Below are 22888 nucleotides of genomic sequence, written 5' to 3' on the forward strand. Positions count from 1 at the left end.
TACTCAGGACAAATTGGACAACAACCATTGGGGTCCAATTTCTCCTGCTACCCTTGAGAAAATAAAAAATTGGGGACTAAACAATCATGTTTGTAGAAAAAATAGGATTTTTTATTTTCACACCGGGGCGTTATAAACTTTCGTGAAGCACTTGGGGGATAAAAGTGCTCACGACACATCTAGATAAGTTCCTTAGGGGGTCTAGTTTCCAAAATGAGGTCACTTATGGGGGGTTTCCACTGTTTAGGCACATCAGGGGCTCGCCAAACACATCATGGCCTCCGATCTCAATTCCAGCCAATTTTAGCTTGAAAATGTCAAAGGGCGCTCCTTTCCTTCTGAGCCCTGCCATGCGCCCAAACAGTGGTTCCCCCCCACATATGGGGTATCAGCGTACTCAGGACAAATTGGACAACAACCTTTGGGGTCCAATTTCTCCTGCTACCCTTGAGAAAATAAAAAATTGGGGACTAAACGATCATGTTTGTAGAAAAAATAGGATTTTTTATTTTCACACCCGGGCGTTATAAACTTTCGTGAAGCACTTGGGGGTTCAAAGTGCTCACCACCATCTAGATAAGTTCCTTAGGGGGTCTAGTTTCCAAAATGGGGTCACTTATGGGGGGTTTCCACTGTTTAGGCACATCAGGGGCTCGCCAAACACGACATGGCCTCCGATCTCAATTCCAGCCAATTTTAGCTTGAAAATGTCAAAGGGCGCTCCTTTCCTTCTGAGCCCTGCCATGCGCCCAAACAGTGGTTCCCCCCCACATATGGGGTATCAGCGTACTCAGGACAAATTGGACAACAACCTTTGGGGTCCAATTTCTCCTGCTACCCTTGAGAAAATAAAAAATTGGGGACTAAACGATCATGCTTGTAGAAAAAATAGGATTTTTTTATTTTCACACCCGGGCGTTATAAACTTTCGTGAAGCACTTGGGGGATAAAAGTGCTCACGACACATCTAGATAAGTTCCTTAGGGGGTCTAGTTTCCAAAATGGGGTAACTTATGGGGGGTTTCTACTGTTTAGGCACATCAGGGGCTCTCAAACACGATATGGCCTCCGATCTCAATTCCAGCCAATTTTAGCTTGAAAATGTCAAAGGGCGCTCCTTTCCTTCTGAGCCCTGCCATGCGCCCAAACAGTGGTTCCCCCCCACATATGGGGTATCAGCATACTCAGGACAAATTGGACAACAACCTTTGGGGTCCAATTTCTCCTGCTACACTTGAGAAAATAAAAAATTGGGGACTAAACGATCATGTTTGTAGAAAAAATAGGTTTTTTTATTTTCACACCCGGGCGTTATAAACTTTCGTGAAGCACTTGGGGGTTCAAAGTGCTCACCACACATCTAGATAAGTTCCTTAGGGGGTCTAGTTTCCAAAATGGGGTCACTTATGGGGGGTTTCCACTGTTTAGGCACATCAGGGGCTCGCCAAACACGACATGGCCTCCGATCTCAATTCCAGCCAATTTTAGCTTGAAAATGTCAAAGGGCGCTCCTTTCCTTCTGAGCCCTGCCATGCGCCCAAACAGTGGTTTCCCCCCACATATGGGGTATCAGCGTACTCAGGACAAATTGAACAACAACCTTTGGGGTCCAATTTCTCCTGCTACCCTTGAGAAAATAAAAAATTGGGGACTAAACGATCATGTTTGTAGAAAAAATTGGATTTTTTATTTTCACACCCGGGCGTTATAAACTTTCGTGAAGCACTTGGGGGATAAAAGTGCTCCCGACACATCTAGATAAGTTCCTTAGGGGGTCTAGTTTCCAAAATGGGGTAACTTATGGGGGGTTTCTACTGTTTAGGCACATCAGGGGCTCTCAAACACGACATGGCCTCCGATCTCAATTCCAGCCAATTTTAGCTTGAAAATGTCAAAGGGCGCTCCTTTCCTTCTGAGCCCTGCCATGCGCCCAAACAGTGGTTCCCCCCCACATATGGGATATCAGCGTACTCAGGACAAATTGGTCAACAACCTTTGGGGTCCAATTTCTCCTGCTACCCTTGAGAAAATAAAAAATTGGGGACTAAACGATCATGTTTGTAGAAAAAATAGGTTTTTTTATTTTCACACCCGGGCGTTATAAACTTTCGTGAAGCACTTGGGGGTTCAAAGTGCTCACCACACATCTAGATAAGTTCCTTAGGGGGTCTAGTTTCCAAAATGGGGTCACTTATGGGGGGTTTCCACTGTTTAGGCACATCAGGGGCTCGCCAAACACGACATGGCGTCCGATTTCAATTGCAGCCAATTTTAGCTTGAAAATGTCAAACGACGCTCCTTTCCTTCTGAGCTCTGCCGTGCGCCCAAAAAGTGGTTCTCCCTCACATGTGGGGTATCAGCGTACTCAGGACAAATGGGACAACAACTTTTAAGGTCCATTTTCTCTTTTTACCCTTGGGAAATTAAAAAAATTATTGCTGAAAAATCATTTTTGTGACTAAAAAGTAAAATGTTCATTTTTTCCTTCCATGTTGCTTCTGCTGCTGTGAAACACCTGAAGGGTTAATAAACATCTTGAATGTGGTTTTGAGCACCTTGAGGGGTGCAGTTTTCAGAATGGTGTCACGTTTTGGTATTTTCTGCCATATAGACCCCTCAAAATGACTTCAAATATGAGGTGGTCCCTAAAAAAATGGTTTTGTAAATTTTGTTGTAAAAATGAGAAATTGCTGTTCAAATTTTAACCCTTATAACTTCCTAAAAAAGAAAAATTTTGTTTCCAAAATTGCGCTGATGTAAAGTATACATGTGGGAAATGTAATTTAGTAACTATTTTGTGTCACATAACTCTCTGGTTTAACAGAATAAAAATTCAAAGTTGGAAAATTGCAAAATTTTCAAAATGTTCGCCAATTTTCCTTTTTTTTCACAAATAAACGCAAGTGATATCGAAGAAATTTTACCACTATCATGAAGTACAATATGTTACAAGAAAACATTGTCAGAATCGCTAAGATCCGTTGAAGCGTTTCGGAGTTATAACCTCATAAAGAGACAGTGGTCAGAAATGTAAAAATTGGCCCGGTCATTAACGTGCAAACCACCCTTGGGGGTGAAGGGGTTAAAGAAAACTAACCATTGGAACAAAGTTGTATTTATTGCTAAAAGCATGCGTGAACATTTAAATAATTTTTAAATGATGGAAAAACAGCCACCAAGATTTGCAGCCAAAGAATGGCATGACTGTTCCACAGGCTGAAATTTGTTTCACATTCTACTGGAATTACATTCTGAATCAGAGTGATGTGCCTTATCTCAAAGATGAAGAGGGGTACATTTTTATACATGTTTTTAATTTTTATTTTTAAAAGTATGAAATGTCTGTCTGTATTGTGTGTTATTCAATAGACAATTGGTTACCAGCTGTTAATATCCATTTACCCAGAGCCATATTTGTTGAAGTAACTTGGACATTACTAAAGCTGTGTTTGTGTTAAAGAATGCAAAAGAGTTCAATAGAGACTGTGGTAGATCGGCTCACTCGGCTGCACATGGATGTAGACACGGGAACTCTGTTGTTTTAGGAAAGCACTTGGTTTATTAGATACGGCATAAACCAAGCTGAAGCACAAAATAAACTCGTCAATCTGGGTAACACAGCAAAACAAAAACTTGGGAAGGGGTCGAGGTTGTTAGGGGTCAAGTTCCCACCGCTGCACAGGGGGAATCTTGAGCCATGTCTGCTGCGGTCTCCCATTCTGCATCGACTGCAGTGGAGCCTGCTCAGCGGAGACGTCAGTCCCAGTGTCTTGCTCAGCCTGATACTGTGCAAAGGGTTACTGCTGCCTTTCCAGGCTCTGCTTTTGTAGCCAGCACTGGTCAGTGGCGAGCCGGCTTTTCTGGACCTAAGTCCCGCTTTGTACACTCTGAGCATGTCCACGGGAGGACCTCTCATTGGAGGTCGGGGGTCACATGCTCAGGTCCTGTAGCAGCTCCAATTGGACCAGTAGGAAGGTCCTTGCCTGCTGCAGCTATATAAGGTTCACATGGCCGCACGGCCATGCACTAGTATCAACCTATGTTATGAGCTTTGCTACTTGGTGGTCATGTTTGCATGTGGTCAGGGTTGGCTGAAATAAGCCTTTAGGATACCGGCACCTCCGGTGAGTAGTTGTTTGTGTGCTATGCTGTCTGCATGACCACTCTTTGCTTTGCTCAGTTAGGTACCTGTGATCCTCTGTGAGGTTAACAGGGCACAGCATTTTCATATCTTTGCGATTCTGTGAAGTTAACAGAGTTCTCTTATACCGCCATATAGTGCCGCCAATTACTTTCCAGCAGATATTTCTGCACGGTGGACCCCGGGCTGCAAACGCACCTTGTTGTTTCCTTCCTATACTCGGTGCGTTCCACTAGCCCTAACAGTATACTAGCACCCGGGTCTGGCTAAGTAATGGCGGACAAACAGCGATTACAGGGGTACATCCAGCAACTGGAGGGAAGGTTGGTGACTCTCGAGCCTGCAACCTCAGCTGTGGATGTAACCGCAATAGCTGTTCAGGCTGCTAGCACAGCTGCAGCAACTTTGTCCACTTCCACCTCTGTTCTGACTTTATCCCATCTCCTGCTGCCAGAGAAATTCTCTGGTGACAGTAAAACCTGTAGGGGTTTCCTGAGCCAGTGCGGTATACACCTCTAGCTTCTGGCTGCACGTTTTCCTACAGAGCGGGCAAGGGTGGGATTTATAATCTCTCTTCTGTCGAACAGGGCACTGGAGTGGGCCACGCCGCTGTGGGAGCGTGACGATCATGTGGTGCAGAGTGCTTCTCAGTTCTTGAGCATTTTGAAGCAGGTCTTTTAAGGACCCTCGAGTCACCCAAGATACGGCGCTCCAACTGCTGACATTGACTCAGGGGTCATCCATGGTCAGCCATTTTGCTGTCCGTTTCTGGACTCTAGCCTCTGAGCTGGAGTGGCCAGATAAAGCTCTCAACCCGGTGTTTTGGAGGGGGCTGGCTGACCATGTGAAGGACGCTTTGGCCACTAGGGAGATTCCCGCCACATTAGAGGAGCTCATAGCTATATCAACTCGTATTGACCTTCATTTTCACGAGCGAAGGTTAGAACAAGCCCAGTGTAGGCAGAGGTATTGGCTGGCTCCCACCTTCGCCAAACCTCTGGAATCTCCAGTCCAGGTGCCCAAGTCACATGAGGCCATAGATGTGTCACGAGCGGGATCCAAGTCCCGTGCAGTTAAGGTCTGTCATATTTGCCGGCAGTCAGGACATCTTGCCTCCAGGTGTTCTCAGCAGTCAGGGGAACCTCGGCGTATAGTGGTAGTTGGAGGAGGTACACTAGACACGGAGACATTTTCCTCTAAATTGTCCTTCAAGGGGACAATTATCACAGGCTCATCCACTCTTATGGTAGAGCTTTGCATGGACTCTGGGGCGGAAGGCAACTTTATGTCATCTGCTTTCGCCCAGCGACACGCAATACCCCTGGTGATGCTTACCAAACCTTTGACCGTTCGAGTGGTAAATGGGTCGACACTACCCTCACAGATTACACACCAAACCATTCCATTCACTCTCTCCATGTCTCCATCTCATTAAGAGATTGTTTCCCTACTTGTCATTCCCAAGGGAATTAATGAGGTCCTGTTGGGGATACCATGGTTACGCTACCATTCTTCTCATATAGAGTGGTCCTCAGGGAGAATTCTGGGATGGAGTAAATCCTGTGAGGGTAAATGTCAGAGGGAGTGTGTTCAGGTTGCTACAACTGAGGTACCCGCAGATCTTTCCTCTCTTCCCAAGCACTATTGTTCCTATGCGGACATGTTCTCCAAAAGGGCTGCGGAGACCCTTCCTCCTCACCACCGCTATGACTGTCCTATTGACCTCCTATTGACCTCTTGCCTGGTGTAGAGCCTCCCCGGTGTCAAGACTATCTGTTATTTCTTCCGGAGATGGAGGCAATGTCCCAGTATATCCGAGAGAATCTGGCAAGAGGATTCATTAGGAAGTCAGTGTCACCTGCAGGGGCTGGGTTCTTCTTCATACAGAAGAAGAGGGGAGAACTGCGTCCATGCATAGACTACAGGGGTCTTAATGCCATCACCATTAAGAATAAGTACCCACTACCCCTGATATCGGAAGCTTTTTGATAGGCTACATGGAGCAAGGGTATTTACTAATTAATATACAGGTCCTTCTCAAAAAATTAGCATATAGTGTTAAATTTCATTATTTACCATAATGTAATGATTACAATTAAACTTTCATATATTATAGATTCATTATCCACCAACTGAAATTTGTCAGGTCTTTTATTGTTTTAATACTGATGATTTTGGCATACAACTCCTGATAACCCAAAAAACCTGTTTCAATAAATTAGCATATCAAGAAAAGGTTCTCTAAACGACCTATTACCCTAATCTTCTGAATCAACTAATTAACTCTAAACACATGCAAAAGATACCTGAGGCTTTTAAAAACTCCCTGCCTGGTTCATTACTCAAAACCCCCATCATGGGTAAGACTAGCGACCTGACAGATGTCAAGAAGGCCATCATTGACACCCTCAAGCAAGAGGGTAAGACCCAGAAAGAAATTTCTCAACAAATAGGCTGTTCCCAGAGTGCTGTATCAAGGCACCTCAATGGTAAGTCTGTTGGAAGGCAAAAATGTGGCAGAAAACGCTGTACAACGAGAAGAGGTGACCGGACCCTGAGGAAGATTGTGGAGAAGGACCGATTCCAGACCTTGGGGAACCTGAGGAAGCAGTGGACTGAGTCTGGTGTGGAAACATCCAGAGCCACCGTGCACAGGCGTGTGCAGGAAATGGGCTACAGGTGCCGCATTCCCCAGGTAAAGCCACTTTTGAACCATAAACAGCGGCAGAAGCGCCTGACCTGGGCTACAGAGAAGCAGCACTGGACTGTTGCTAAATTTTGCATGTCATTCGGAAATCAAGGTGCCAGAGTCTGGAGGAAGACTGGGGAGAAGGAAATGCCAAAATGCCTGAAGTCCAGTGTCAAGTACCCACAGTCAGTGATGGTGTGGGGTGCCATGTCAGCTGCTGGTGTTGGTCCACTGTGTTTCATCAAGGGCAGGGTCAATGCAGCTAGCTATCAGGAGATTTTGGAGCACTTCATGCTTCCATCGGCTGAAATGCTTTATGGAGATGAAGATTTCATTTTTCAGCACGACCTGGCACCTGCTCACAGTGCCAAAACCACTGGTAAATGGTTTACTGACCATGGTATTACTGTGCTCAATTGGCCTGCCAACTCTCCTGACCTGAACCCCATAGAGAATCTGTGGGATATTGTGAAGAGAAAGTTGAGAGACGCAAGACCCAACACTCTGGATGAGCTTAAGGCCGCTATTGAAGCATCCTGGGCCTCCATAACATCTCAGCAGTGTCACAGGCTGATTGCCTCCATGCCACGCCGCATTGAAGCAGTCATTTCTGCCAAAGGATTCCCGACCAAGTATTGAGTGCATAACTGAACATTATTATTTGATGGTTTTTTTGTTTGTTATTAAAAAACACTTTTATTTGATTGGACGGGTGAAATATGCTAATTTATTGAGACAGGTTTTTTGGGTTATCAGGAGTTGTATGCCAAAATCATCAGTATTAAAACAATAAAAGACCTGACAAATTTCAGTTGGTGGATAGTGAATCTATAATATATGAAAGTTTAATTGTAATCATTACATTATGGTAAATAATGAAATTTAACAATATATGCTAATTTTTTGAGAAGGACCTGTAGGTCTGCGGGGTGCTTACAACCTGATTCACATCCATGAGGGGGACGAATGGTAGACGGCATTTAACACCAGGGATGGGCACTATGTATATCTAGTGATGCCCTTCGGGTTCTGTAATGCCCCAGCTGTTTTCCAAGACTTTGCAAATGGCATCTTCCGGGATATGCTCTCCACCTCGGTCGTAGTTTATCTGGATGATATTCTTATCTACTCTCCAGATATTGACTCCCACCGGAGAGATGCTTGCAAGGTCTTCGACCTCCTACGGGCTAACTCTCTCTATGTCAAGTTGGAGAAGTGTGTGCTTGAGCAGGAGTCCTTACCTTTCCTTGGCTATATCATCTCACCATTCCGGGCTGAAGATCACAATGTCATCCAAATAAGCAGCGGCGTACTTCTTGTGAGGGGCTAGCATCTGGTCCATAGGTCTCTGGATGGTAGCTGGGGCTCCTTGTAGCTCTAATGGCATCCGGGTATACTGAAAGCACACGTCAGATGTTGGGAAGCCTGTCTCCTCCTTGGCACTTGGAGACAGGAGGATTTGCCAGTACCCTTTTTTAGGTCCAGGGTCATGATATTCCTGACTGTCCCTAGCCTCTCAATAAACTCATTGACCAGGGGCATCGGATATGCATCAAACTTGGACACCTCATTGAGCCTTCTGTAATCATTACAGCAGCCTGGACTTCTAACACCATCTGTGGTAGATCGGCTCACTCGGCTGCACACGGAGAAAGACAAGGGAACATTGTTGCTTTAGGAAGCCACTTGGTTTAATAGCTATGGCATAAACCAAGCTGAAGCACAAAATAAACTCGGCCCTTTGGACAACACAGCAAAACAAAACAGTAGCACAAGGCACAGTCTTTGGATTCACGGGGATCAGCCCGCTCAGCATTAGCAAGACCCACGGTCCACGCATAAACAGAACACCAAACACTTCTCTGGAGTGTTTCTCTCCAGACACTGAACGCCACTGCCTTTGGAGGCCAGCTACTTAAGTCCCAGAACATACCCTGGCATTGAGGATGTCCACATAATAGCGAGCCCATTATGCAAATTAGATTACCCCCTCACCACACTTAGTGTACTGGACTAAAAAAAATCTGGGTTTTACATCACTAACGCCATTAAGCGTAGTGAAACATATCTCCCCTCCAGCACTTTACCAGTGAATTTGTCACAAGACCTAGAAGACTTTTGAGTCTTACACCTGTCTTTTCCAGGTTGCAATTAGGGGATTTGCAGTATTGCAATTTGCAGCAAATCAATTCACTGCAAGTTGATTTTAATGAAAAATTCTCCAAACCTAGTTAAGTCGTTTTTTTTTAAAAAAAATGTAATATCTGTAATCAGTTGTGATCAAACACCATTTCCTCAAAACCACTGCTCAAGAGTTAGATCACAACATTAAAACAAACATTTTGATTTGACATCTGTATCTGTCCGGCAAAACTGCTAATTACAAATAATGTGATTAGTTGCTTTGTCATATTCTATCTCAAATTTTAGATAAATACTTGATGGAAACTATAAACCAACTCTGGATATTTGTGCAGTTTATTTGTTTATAACATGCTCATGACCTATTAAATTCCTATATACAGTGGGGCAAAAAAGTATTTAGTCAGTCAGCAATAGTGCAAGTTCCACCACTTAAAAAGATGAGAGGCGTCTGTAATTGACATCATAGGTAGACCTCAACTATGGGAGACAAACTGAGAAAAAAAAATCCAGAAAATCACATTGTCTGTTTTTTTAACATTTTATTTGCATATTATGGTGGAAAATAAGTATTTGGTCAGAAACAAAATTTCATCTCAATACTTTGTAATATATCCTTTGTTGGCAATGACAGAGGTCAAACCTTTTCTGTAAGTCTTCACAAGGTTGCCACACACTGTTGTTGGTATGTTGGCCCATTCCTCCATGCAGATCTTCTCTAGAGCAGTGATGTTTTTGGCTTTTCGCTTGGCAACACGGACTTTCAACTCCCTCCAAAGGTTTTCTATAGGGTTGAGATCTGGAGACTGGCTAGGCCACTCCAGGACCTTGAAATGCTTCTTACGAAGCCACTCCTTCGTTGCCCTGGCGGTGTGCTTTGGATCATTGTCATGTTGAAAGACCCAGCCACGTTTCATCTTCAATGCCCTTGCTGATGGAAGGAGGTTTGCACTCAAAATCTCACGATACATGGCCCCATTCATTCTTTCATGTACCCGGATCAGTCGTCCTGGCCCCTTTGCAGAGAAACAGCCCCAAAGCATGATGTTTCCACCACCATGCTTTACAGTAGGTATGGTGTTTGATGGATGCAACTCAGTATTCTTTTTCCTCCAAACACGACAAGTTGTGTTTCTACCAAACAGTTCCAGTTTGGTTTCATCAGACCATAGGACATTCTCCCAAAACTCCTCTGGATCATCCAAATGCTCTCTAGCAAACTTCAGACGGGCCCGGACATGTACTGGCTTAAGCAGTGGGACACGTCTGGCACTGCAGGATCTGAGTCCATGGTGGCGTAGTGTGTTACTTATGGTAGGCCTTGTTACATTGGTCCCAGCTCTCTGCAGTTCATTCACTAGGTTCCCCCGCGTGGTTCTGGGATTTTTGCTCACCGTTCTTGTGATCATTCTGACCCCACGGGGTGGGATTTTGCGTGGAGCCCCAGATCGAGGGAGATTATCAGTGGTCTTGAATGTCTTCCATTTTCTAATTATTGCTCCCACTGTTGATTTCTTCACTCCAAGCTGGTTGGCTTTTGCAGATTCAGTCTTCCCAGCCTGGTGCAGGGCTACAATTTTGTTTCTGGTGTCCTTTGACAGCTCTTTGGTCTTCACCATAGTGGAGTTTGGAGTCAGACTGTTTGAGGGTGTGCACAGGTGTTTTTTTATACTGATAACAAGTTTAAACAGGAGCCATTACTACAGGTAATGAGTGGAGGAAAGAGGAGACTCTTAAAGAAGAAGTTACAGGTCTGTGAGAGCCAGAAATCTTGATTGTTTGTTTCTGACCAAATACTTATTTTCCACCATAATATGCAAATAAAATAATAAAAAAACAGACAATGTGATTTTCTTGATTTTTTTTTCTCAGTTTGTCTCCCATAGTTGAGGTCTACCTATGATGTAAATTACAGACGCCTCTCATCTTTTTAAGTGGTGGAACTTGCACTATTGCTGACTGACTAAATACTTTTTTGCCCCACTGTATTGATGTATATCCTATGTTTTTTTTCCTTAGGGATGGTAGACATTTTGAGCCTGTATTGTAGCTTAGCTTTACTGAAGCAAGTTTGAGTGTTCTGAAACATCAAACAGTTTAAATGTGGTTATGCATTTTGATATTCCGATATTTACTTACTTTTGACTCTGCTTTTTCAGTGATTGACTTCTTTACTTAGGTTTTTCATCTCTTCCTCTTATTTACACTGCTGATACTTGATTATTATGTTACTTGTCCTTTCACTTCATACTTGTCGAAAGTAATTCATATAGTAGCATACAATATTTAATCCAGACAATTAGTCCTATTGATACATAATTGCAGCTGGACATTTAGATTTTGCCTTCCACAAGTAGCCATGTCTGTTTAAAAAAATGTGCTTAATGTTGCACATTCCAAGTGCTTTGTAATGTCAATTGATAGCCTTTCAGATTAGGCTTCAATATAGAAATGTCATGAATTCTACATGAATAAGTGTACTGCGAGAATTGTAAAAAGAATTGTAAAATTGAAAAAAATACAGAATATACTGTTTTTCACAATTGATAAGCAACTGAATAAACTAGATTGACATTTCAGAATATTAAAAAATAATCGCCTGATTTTCAAATTAAACTTATTTAAAATTATTTTCAAAAGCTCGAAGGGTTACACAATTATTTATTACATTTTATCTTTCAGATACTTTAAAATGTATACACTTCATAACAAAACAATGAAAGTATAAAATAACTATTTTGAGGATTTGTTTCGTAAACATAAAGGTTATGTGTACACAGGATCTGTTAGATATGTCCTATAGATTTTTTTTCCTTTTTTTTATTTGGTATCTTTTTGTTAATTTCTACTGATGAGCGTGCGAGCTGGTCCTCACTAGAGATGGGCGAATACTTGGATGTTTGGGTTCAGCGAGTTCAGCCGAACAGTTACAAAAGGTTTGGGTTCGGGTACCAGAACAGTACTTGGACCCGAACCCAAACCTGGATCCCATTTACTTGAATGGGGGCCAAAACATCAAGTGTTTGCCACACTGTCATGTGAAATCATCCCTGCCGGTCAGAGAGCCACGGTTCCCATGCTGTCAAAAGACAGCATGAGAGCTCAGCTCTGATATGAGGTATAAAGTTTACCTCCGGTCACTGGAGTCAGCTGATAGGGCTACAGCTCTCATAATCCTGCACCTGCTGCTGCTAATTAGCTTCAGCAGGTGCACATTATACCATCTGTCTGCTTTAGCAAGGCTGGTCGTCAAAAATGGGAGAAACGCCACAATGCTTTTTTAAAATTATTTATTTAAATAATTAAAAAATACAGCCTGGGGACCCCTCTATTCTTCGCAGTTAGCCTTGCTGAAGCTGACACCTGAGGGTTGCAACCCCCAGCTGTGAGTTTTTCCTGGCTGGTTATCAAAAATACTGGGGAACCCACAACATGTTTTTAAAAAAATTATTTATTTACAGCTCAGGAGCCAACCAATGAATGCATCCATCAGCTGCTCCTGCTCTCACTGCTATTAGTTTCTGCTGGTGTCGGATGATGGGAGCTGTAGTCCCATCAGCTGACACCAGTGACCGGAGGTAAACTTTATACCTCCCATCACAGCTGAGTTCTCACGCTGTCTTTTGACAGCATGGGAACAGCAGCTCTCTGACTGGCGGGGTTGATTTCACCGCCAATCAGAAGTGGTATTTGCCACTCTGTCATGCACATGACAGCGTGACAAACACCCGGTGTTTGGGCAGCCGAACCCAAACAGTAACATGAACTTCCTGGTGAAGTCCATGTTCGATGTACGTGCCTGAACAGTGGGTGTTTGGTATGGTTGCTGAACTTTACTGCTTGGGTTTGCCCATCTCTAGTCATTGTCCATTACTCATTGGAATACCAGGGTTCTCAAGATGCTTGTTACTCAGTGAGTATTTTTAAAAGCTTGTGCGCAATCTCAGGTCCCTGCCCCACATGGTTGGCGCTTGTTAGCCAATAAACATGCAGGATTGCCTGCCAGTCACTTTTATACTGCATAGCATCATTGGGTCTATGTAAAAACCCATGATGCTGTACCCGGTACTTGGCACAGTGTACCATTGGAAACAAGCAAAGCAGGGAGAGGTGCTGCTGAATTAGGGGCAAAGTTTTATCTGTGTACAGGCAGGGGATAGGCACCATTTATATTTCTTTCAACGGCAACAACAGCCCTTTTTAGGGCTAATTATAATCAATAGTAACACTGCTGTTAGCAGCACTTAGGGAGAAATTACGCTGAAGGGATAGTTTAGGACAGGATAGGGTTAAATACATACCCTTTCTGCTGCAAATCATACCAGAAGTGTAAGGCAGGATAGGGTTAAATGCACACCCTTTCTGCTGCAACTCATACCAAAGGCCCTTCTCATTGATAATAATATTATTTCTGCTCTTAATCCTGCATATTGTTCTGAGCAGGGAAATAATATGCGCTATTTATACTGCACCAGTTGTGCGTCAAAAGCATATAGTCAGAAGCAAGACTTCTGTTAAGGCACATGTTAAGGGACAGGGAAGTGGAAGAGATGCTGTTGGTGAGAACAGACGCTGATGTCATGGGCAAGGTGAAACTGTGCCTGCTGCGGGTAAACTAGAAACACACATCATGTCGACCAAGCTTCCTGTCCCACTTTGTAGGGGGGGCGGAACACCACTCTTGAAGCCAGACCAGTGTGATAAGGTTGTTGGATTGATAGCAGATAATGTTTCCAGTCAATATGCCAGCACCACCCTTTCTTCCACACGGTCTAGTCTCAGTAGCTATGATTCTGGACCACATAATCCTCCTTCCTCCCACCTTGGACACTCTGAAGAACTGCTTTCATTTCCATTTTTAGATTCTGGCCTCTTGCCCTGCCCATTTCAAGTGTGACATGAGGAGATTTAACATATTGATGCTCAAATATTTGAGCAGCCACAGTCACAAGAGGTGGATGATGATCTAACACAATTGCCAACAAGTGATTTTGTTAAGTCAGCAAGTCAGGAGCTGGACCAGGATGCAGAAGTAAAAGATGAGATTGTGAACAATTAAGTCACTGACTCAACTTAGGAAGGTGACATGCAGAGAGAGGAAAGCGCAGAGGAGGATGGGTCCACAGCACTACCACAAGCAGGAAGAGGCAGTGGGGTGACCAAAGAGACAAGGCGGGCAACTGTTCCCCAGAGCACCAACACGGGTGAAGTTGAAATACCAAGAGTTAGGTATTCACCACAAAGCACCCGACTAGTTGTGACTAACGCCATGGTCCAAAAAACATTGTCTGTGGGTGACTCCACTGCCTCTTTTCCTGTTCTATGTGCACGCCAATCCTATGTCCATGATGCAGGCGAAGATGCCTCCCACAATGCACAACCACCATCAGCAACAACATCTATGTCCCAGCGCAGCATTCATTTGTCCCTAACCCAGTCCTTGGAATGCAAGTGTGTTTTCAAAGCCACCTACCCAAAGGCCGCAATGCTAAATGGCCACATTTTCAGACTGCTTGCACTGCAAATGTTGCTGTTTAGGCTTGTGAAGACTAAAGCTTTTTGCAACCTCATGATGGCGGCCATCCATTTGTACTCAGTTCCCAGCTGCCACTATTGCTCCCGATGTGCCATCCCCACCTTACACAAGTATGTGTCCCATAACATCAGCCGTGCACTGACCAACACTTTTACTGTAACACAAAAACAAAGATGATGCTGAGGCCAATATTACTCACAAAACTATCAAGCTTTATTATTAAAAACAAATAAACACTGGTGAGGGGAAACCGTGATATACAAAAATCATCACACACTACATGTGTGCTGTGCAATGGGATGCGCAAAGTCTGGACATAAGGCTATGAGCATTACATCTTAAAAGCCACTCTATAATTCATGTACATCACTGCATTCAGATATGGGCAAAAAAGTGCATAGACATAACCTACTACTATGCCGCAAGTGGCAACAATCAACATAATCCCTTTTCCATATCAAAACTTCCATACAAAATTGTTAAATCACAGTCTGGCACAGTCCAGATATCCAGGAAATTGCTCATGTGCCCCGACTCGCGTTTCGGACCTGCCTTCGTCAGAGGGCCTGCATATGCCATGGCGTGCTTGTTATTCATACAATTTCAGCCATGAAATGTGTTCCGGAGGTGGCATCACTTGACATGAAGTCATGGTCCCGGTCAGGATGTGACACACCCGTTGTCATGTCAACAGCAATGCCAGCAGGCATCTGCGTCACACAGTGGGAGGATACCAAAACAGGCACCAATCACCACGAAGAGATGCCGAAGGCAGGCAGGGGTGGCGGAGACAGAGCGTATACGCGCGTTCAGGACGGGAACGCTGCCACAGGGATGTGATAGCCATCCAATAGACACGCACTATATACATGTAGGAGAAAAACTTCCAATGGTAAGGACAATATTAGTGCGCATAATACTTATAAGTTAATGGACAACAACCACAAATAAAGCATATATAGGAAGCAACAATCATCTATATAACACAGTATTAACACACCACAGGTCCGAGTGATAAGTAATACCAATGCATGAAATTCTAATACATCATATAATACAACATATGAATACAGTAACAATTGGCTTCAAATCTTCATCACATTCAATGCTGAAAAGAGTCCAAAATTTCATAAAATTCGTCAATTCTATGGGGTGCCATCCATGCTACCAAAACATCAGGGGTGAAAAGTACAATGTGGGTGACCTAAAGTTACTAAAATAAAATTAAATTAAAATTAAAAATTAAAACCAACACAGCAAACATATGGAGCGATAATTCATGTATAAAAGCAAAACCAATAATCACAAAAATGGGGCATAACTGATGTTTTCATTGAGTCCAGAAGGATGGACCGTGTTAAGGGTCCAAATCCATCTGGACTTAAGCTGTGCAAGTCTCCTAGAAATTACATTGCCACTGATGCTGACATCCAACATGTCGATACCCCTGACTCTGAGAAAGCTAATGTCACAGTTATGGTATCTCTTAAAATGTCGCAGCAGTATTTTTAACCCGGATGTGTCCTCATGGGCCGCCGTCGCAGCAATACCAAGCACATGCTCTCTAGTTCGCACTTTCAGTTGCTGTGTTGTCATTCCTACATATATTTTGCTGCATGGACACACTGCATAGTAGATGACATTTTTACTAGTGCATGTGATCCGCTTCCTGATTTTAAATTGGCAAAATCCACTAGAATTAACAAATATATCACAACGGTCAATATTTGAACATGCAACACAACGGCCACATGGGACACATCAATACTTCCCTGCCATCAAGTAAAGAAATGTAGTGACTAGGGTTGAGCGAAACGGGTCGGCCATTTTCAGAAGTCGCCGACTTTTTGCAAAGTCGGGTTTCATGAAACCCGACCCGACCCGTGTGGGGTCGGCCATGAGGTCGGCGATATTCTGAATCTGGGATCGGAATTCCGATACCGAGTTCCGATATGTTTGCGATATCGGGAATCGGTATCGGAATCCATATTTAAGTGTAAAATAAAGAATCAAAATAAAAAATATTGATATACTCACCCTCTGACGCGCCCTGGTACTAACCGGCAGCCTTCCTTCCTAAGAATCAGCGCGTGAATGGCCTGCGGTGACGTCACGGCTTGTGATTGGTCACGTGGCGGTCACATGGGCCGTCGCGACCAATCACAAGCCGTGACGTCATCTTAAGGTCCTTCACGCGCTGATTCTTAGGAAGGAAGGCTGCCAGAAAGAAGCCGAGGGTGAGTATATACCTAATAGGAATATACTCACCCTCGGACGCGCCCTGCTTCTTTCCGGCAGCCTTCCTTCCTAAGAATCAGCACGTGAAGGACCTTAAGATGACGTCACGGCTTTGTGATTGGTCGCGACGGCCCATGTGACCGCCACGCGACCAATCACAAGCCGCGGACGTCATTCTCAGGTCCTAAATTCCTAGAATTTAGAATTCTAGGAATTTAGGACCTGAGAATGAAGTCCGCAGCTTGTGATTGGTCGCGTGGCAGTCACATGGGCCGTCGCGACCAATCACAAAGCCGTGACGTCACGGAAGGCCCTGGACGCGCTCATTTTAACCAAAGCAGGCCGCAGGTTCCCTCGGTAAGTTGCAGGGGCCGCCGGACAGGTGAGTATATCAATATTTTTTATTTTAATACTTTATTTTACACTTAAATATGGATCCCAGGGTCTGAAGGAGAGTTTCCTCTCCTTCAGACCCTGGGAACCATAGTATCCCATTGCAGTGCATTGGGTTTCGGGTTTCGGCCGACCCCGACCCCGACTTTTTTATAGGATCGGCCGATTTCACTCGACCCGACTTTTGAGAAAGTCGGGTTTCGTAAAACCCGACCCGATCCTATAAAAGTTAAGGTCGCTCAACCCTAGTAGTGACAGGTTCACTTGTGTAATGACTACGGACCAAATCGCCCCATAAGTTTTTTGCCATGATGGCAGCCATCTCAGGTAGGAATCTAGAAATCACTGGATCTGCCTTAAGGATACACCATGATTTCTCCAATATCCTCCTCATACGTGGAGAATCAAAAGGGAGTAGTGAACATTAGATTTATCTATTAGTAGATCATAAGAGACTTTAGAAAGGGCAGTTTCAGTAGAGTAAGGCATGGAAATCTGATTAAAAAGGGTCAAGAAGAGCATTTTCTGAGAGACAGTGAATTAGACATGCATGGACCAAACATTCCAGAAGTTTAGAAATGAAGGTAGTATTAGAGAAAGGTCTGTAGTTAGCAGCACAGTTCTGGTCGAGGGATGGTTTTTAAGTAATGAGTGTATGCTGGTGTATTTGAAGGAGGAGTGAAATATACCTGTCACGGATCCCTCTCCGTGCTGTCACTAATTCATCATGTATCCGCTCTCAGCACGTCACTTCGGGTTGTGCTTACAAGGGTTAACCTATCTCCCACTCTCAGTCCAGCATTCAAGCTCTGTCCTATGCTGTAATGGGAGCATAAATGACACACCGACCAAAGCCACACACCCACTCATACACGCTGCAACCACTCACCAAATACAAGGGCGATGAGTCCCGGAAATATTACTAATACTGTCTACTACTCATAAGGCTCACACACCTTAGGCTATGGATTCTTTAGAACATACAATGTTCAACTGTTAAAGTTGTATGCTTTAATACAAAAGGTACAGTGCTTACAATAAACAAAAGATACAAAAATATGGTAATAAAAATACATACAGGTATGCAAAACAGTATAAAATAAAAAGGAGAAAACTTACAGAAATAGCTAGCTTGTAGTCTGCTTCTGCTCCCTGAGGGGGGTGAATATGGACTGGAACACATCAGCTTCCCAGGCTGCCCTCAGATGTGAACACTTTTGAATGTATACAAGCCTAATTTATAAAGTCACCCTGGAGGTCAGATTTCTAGATCAGCCCCTCAAGATGATATTCTAATTGCTTGTTTTTGATTGGACCACGACCGCGCCCCCAATGAATATATTATTTTCTCTGAGATCTTTTGTGTAAAGCTTCCCACAGATAGATAGTGTCCGGCTGTAATTGATATCTCTCTTCCAAAGAGCCAAAGGTGTGAAGCGCTTCCTCTCTTTCCTGGTCCTAGCTAGGCCCCCTGGCGAGATTGGAGACAGAAGTCTGCTGTCTCAGGATAATAAATATTAACACCTGGGTGAGACCGGCAGCCTTCAGGACAGACATTAAATTATTACTAGTCATACAATAGACTTGGAAAGAAGGAATATAAACCAGCTCACCCGTGATGCATAAACCAATCTTCGGGAGCACAGACCCGCTGTGTCCAAGCGTATAAAGTCCAAAAAAGAAGAGAATGTCCAGCTTCACCGAATCCGTAAAAAAAAGAGTTTTCTTTATTCACAAACTTTAGACATAGAGGATACAGACTTCAGCACAAACCATATGGGTAAGAATCTTAATGCATTTCTGGAGACTAAGCGCCCTTAATCATGACAACTCTCCAGAAACACTTTGAGATTCTTACCCATATGGTTTGTGCTGAAGTCTGTATCCTTTATGTCTAAAGTTTGTGAATAAAGAAAACTCTTTTTTACGGATTCAGTGAAGCTGGACATTCTCTTCTTTTTTATACAATAGACATGTATATATTGCACTACATACATACTGTATATAAATAAATATATATATATATATATATATATATATATATATATATATATATATATATATAAAATATATAAAGCTGAATGTGTGTATGTATGTATGTATGTCCGGGATTGGCATCTGAACCGTCGCAGCTACAGCCACAAAATTTTGCACAGTCACACGTCTGGAACCCGAGAGCGTCATAGGCTATGTTGTGAGGTGAAATTTTAACCCCGCGCTTTCCAATTCACCAAAAAATTTTGCCCCTATCTACATAATGGGGAAAAAGTGAAAGGAAAAGTGTTGGAGGCGTCGCAGCTACAGGCACAACATTTTGCACAGTCACACGTCTGGACTCCGAGAGCGTCAAAGCTATGTTGTGAGGTGAAATTTTAACCCCGCACGTTCCAATTCACCAAACAATTTTGCCCCTACCTACATAATGGGGAAAAAATGAAAGGAAAAGTGTTGGAGGCAAATTAACAGCTGCCAGATGTGAACAAGGAGGACTTAAAGAATGACAGCGATGGCGCCAAAGAGTATATACTGTACAGTTGCTAAGGTGGGGCCCCAACATGGGATAATCACCACACCACCACGGGGATATGAACACACACACAAAATGCGCCACACACTACCACGTGCTCGAACACATATACCACCATCAGCGCACATTTCCCCACACATACACCAACCTCGCCACATCAAAGTCGAAACACAAAAGTCGCCGCTCAAAACTCGCCACGCGCAGAACTCTCCACATGCAAAACTCGCCACACGTGCAAAACTCGCCACATGGAAAACTCGCCACACGCAAAACTTGCAGACGCGGAAAAATTGCCACATGCACAAAAGTTGCAACACATGCAAAAGTTGCCTCACACAAAACTTGCACATACTCAAAAGGCACCACACATAAAACTCGCCACGCGAAAAACTCGCCATGCGCAAAACTTGCTGCACACAACTTGCTACACTAACCTGTCACATGCAACTCGACACACAAAAAGTTGCTACACGCATGTCGCCACACAAAACTCATCTCACAAAAGTCGCTACATGCATGTCGCCACACGCAACTCAACACACACAACTTGACACACGAAACTCGCCCTAAAACACACACAAGTCTGGTATTATCCTTCAAAAATAAAAATCTGATTAATAAGCAGACAAACTACAAGAGCAACAAATGTACCATATAGGAATCCGGCAGCTGTCAGTCACATGACCAGTCTATTATGTGTATGTGTGAGCTAATATATACTGCCAGGGCGTGGGCTTCCTGTAGGCTGGGGATTTATCAGGCTGCCAATTTAGCTTACAAATACTGAGGTAAAAATACTGACCAAATAACGTGTGAACGAGGTCTAATACAGGAGGAGATGACATACAGATATATACTATATACAGGAGGAGATGACATACAGGTATATACTATATACAGGAGGAGATGACACACAGGTATATACTATATACAGGAGGGGATGACACACAGATATATACTATATACAGGAGAGATGACACACAGGTATATACTACACTATGTTCCAAATTATTATGCAAATTAAATTTTTATCAGATTTTCCTAAATGGTCGGTGCAAATGACAGTCAGTCTAATAAAAGTCATCACCCGTTAGATTATACATCAAATTTTATTGAAGAAACCTCCCAATGATAACAGTATAATCTCCAAAATGAATAAAAACTCGAAATGCACTGTTCCAAATTATTATGCACAGTAGAATTTCTAAACATTTGATATGTTTTAAAGAACTGAAAATGCTGATTTGTGGAATTTGCAGCATTAGGAGGTCACATTCACTGAACAAAAAAGCTATTTAACGCCAAAACATCCCAACAGGCCAAGTTACATGTTAACATAGGACCCTTCTTTGATGTCACTTTCACAATTCTTGCATCCATTGAACTTGTGAGTTTTTGGAGAGTTTCTGCTTGTATTTCTTTGCATGAAGTTGGAATAACCTCCCAGATCTGCTGTTTGGATGTGAACTGTCTCCCACCCTCATAGATCTTTTGCTTGATGATCCTCTAAAAGTTCTCTATAGGGTTGAGGTCAGGGGAAGATGGTGGCCACACCATGAGTTTATCTCCTTTTATGCCCATAGCAGCCAATGACTCAGAGGTATTCTTTGCAGCATGAGATGGGACATTGTCAGCATGAAGATGATTTTGCTCCTGAAGGCATGTTTCTGCTTTTTAGACCATAGAAGAAAGTTGTCAGTCAGAAACTCTATATACTTTGCAGAGGTCATTTTCACACCTTCAGGAACCTTAAAGGGCCTTACCAGCTGTTTCCCATGATTCTGGCCCAAAACATGACTCCTCCACCTCCTCCCTGACGTTGCAGCCTTGTTGGGACATGGTCGCCATCCACCAACCATCCACTACTCCATCCATTTGGACCATCACGGGTTGCTCAACACTTATCAGTAAACAAGACTGTTTGGAAATTAGTCTTCATGTATGTGTGGGCCCAATACAACCATTTCTGCTTGTAAACACTGTTTAAGGGTGGCCGAATAGTAGGTTTATGCATCACAGCAAGCCTTTGAAGGAGCCTACACCTTGAGGTTCAAGGGACTCCAGAGGCACCAGCAGCTTCAAATATCTGTTTGCTGCTTTGTAATGGCTTTTTAGCAGCTGCTCTCTTAATCCGATGAACTTGCCTGGCAGAAATCTTCCTCATTATGCCTTTATCAGCACAAACACATTTGTGCTCAGATACAGCCACAAATCTCTTAACAGTACGATGATCACGCTTATGTTTTTGGAAAATTTCTAATGTTTTTATCCCTTCACCAAGGCATTGCACTATTTGATGCTTTTCAGCAGCAGAGAGATCCTTTTTCTTTCCCATGTTACTTGAAAACTGTGACCTGCTTAATAATGTGGAACATCATTTTTAAGTAGTTTTCCTTTAATTAGAATCACCTGGAAAACCAATTATCACATGTGTTTAAGATTGATTTCAGTGATCCATTGAGCCCTGAGACACAATACCATCCACAAGTTTATTTTAAAAACAAAACAATTAAATCTTTATGACACTTAAATCCAATTTGCATAATAATTTGGAACACAGTGTATATACAGGGGAGATGACACACAGGCATATACTATATACAGGAGAGATGACACACAGGTATAAAGTATATACAGGAGGAGATGACATACAGGTATATACTATTTACAGGGGAGATGACACACAGGTATATACTATATACAGGAGGAGATGACACACAGATATATACAATATACAGGAGAGATGACACACAGGTATATACTATATAGAGGAGGAGATGACATACAGGTACATACTACATACAGGAGGAGATGACATACAGGTATATACTATATACAGGAGGAGATGACACACAGGTATATACTATATACAGGAACAGATTACCTACAGGTATATAGTATATACAGGAGGAGATGACATACAGGTATATGCTATGTATAGGAGGAGATGACATACAGGTATATAATATATACAGGAGGAGATGACACACAGATATATACTATATATAGGTGAGATGACACACAGGTATATACTATATACAGGAGATTACATACAGGTATATCTAATATATAAAGCTAAATGTGTGTATGTATGTATGTGTGTATGTCCGGGATTGGCATCTGCACCGTCGCAGCTACAGCCACAAAATTTTGCACAGTCACACGTCTGGACCCCGATAGCATCATAGGCTATGTTGTGAGGTGAAATTTTAACCCCGCGCG

The sequence above is a fragment of the Ranitomeya variabilis genome, chromosome 2, assembly GCF_051348905.1.
Source record: "Ranitomeya variabilis isolate aRanVar5 chromosome 2, aRanVar5.hap1, whole genome shotgun sequence".
Classification (NCBI taxonomy): domain Eukaryota; kingdom Metazoa; phylum Chordata; class Amphibia; order Anura; family Dendrobatidae; genus Ranitomeya; species Ranitomeya variabilis.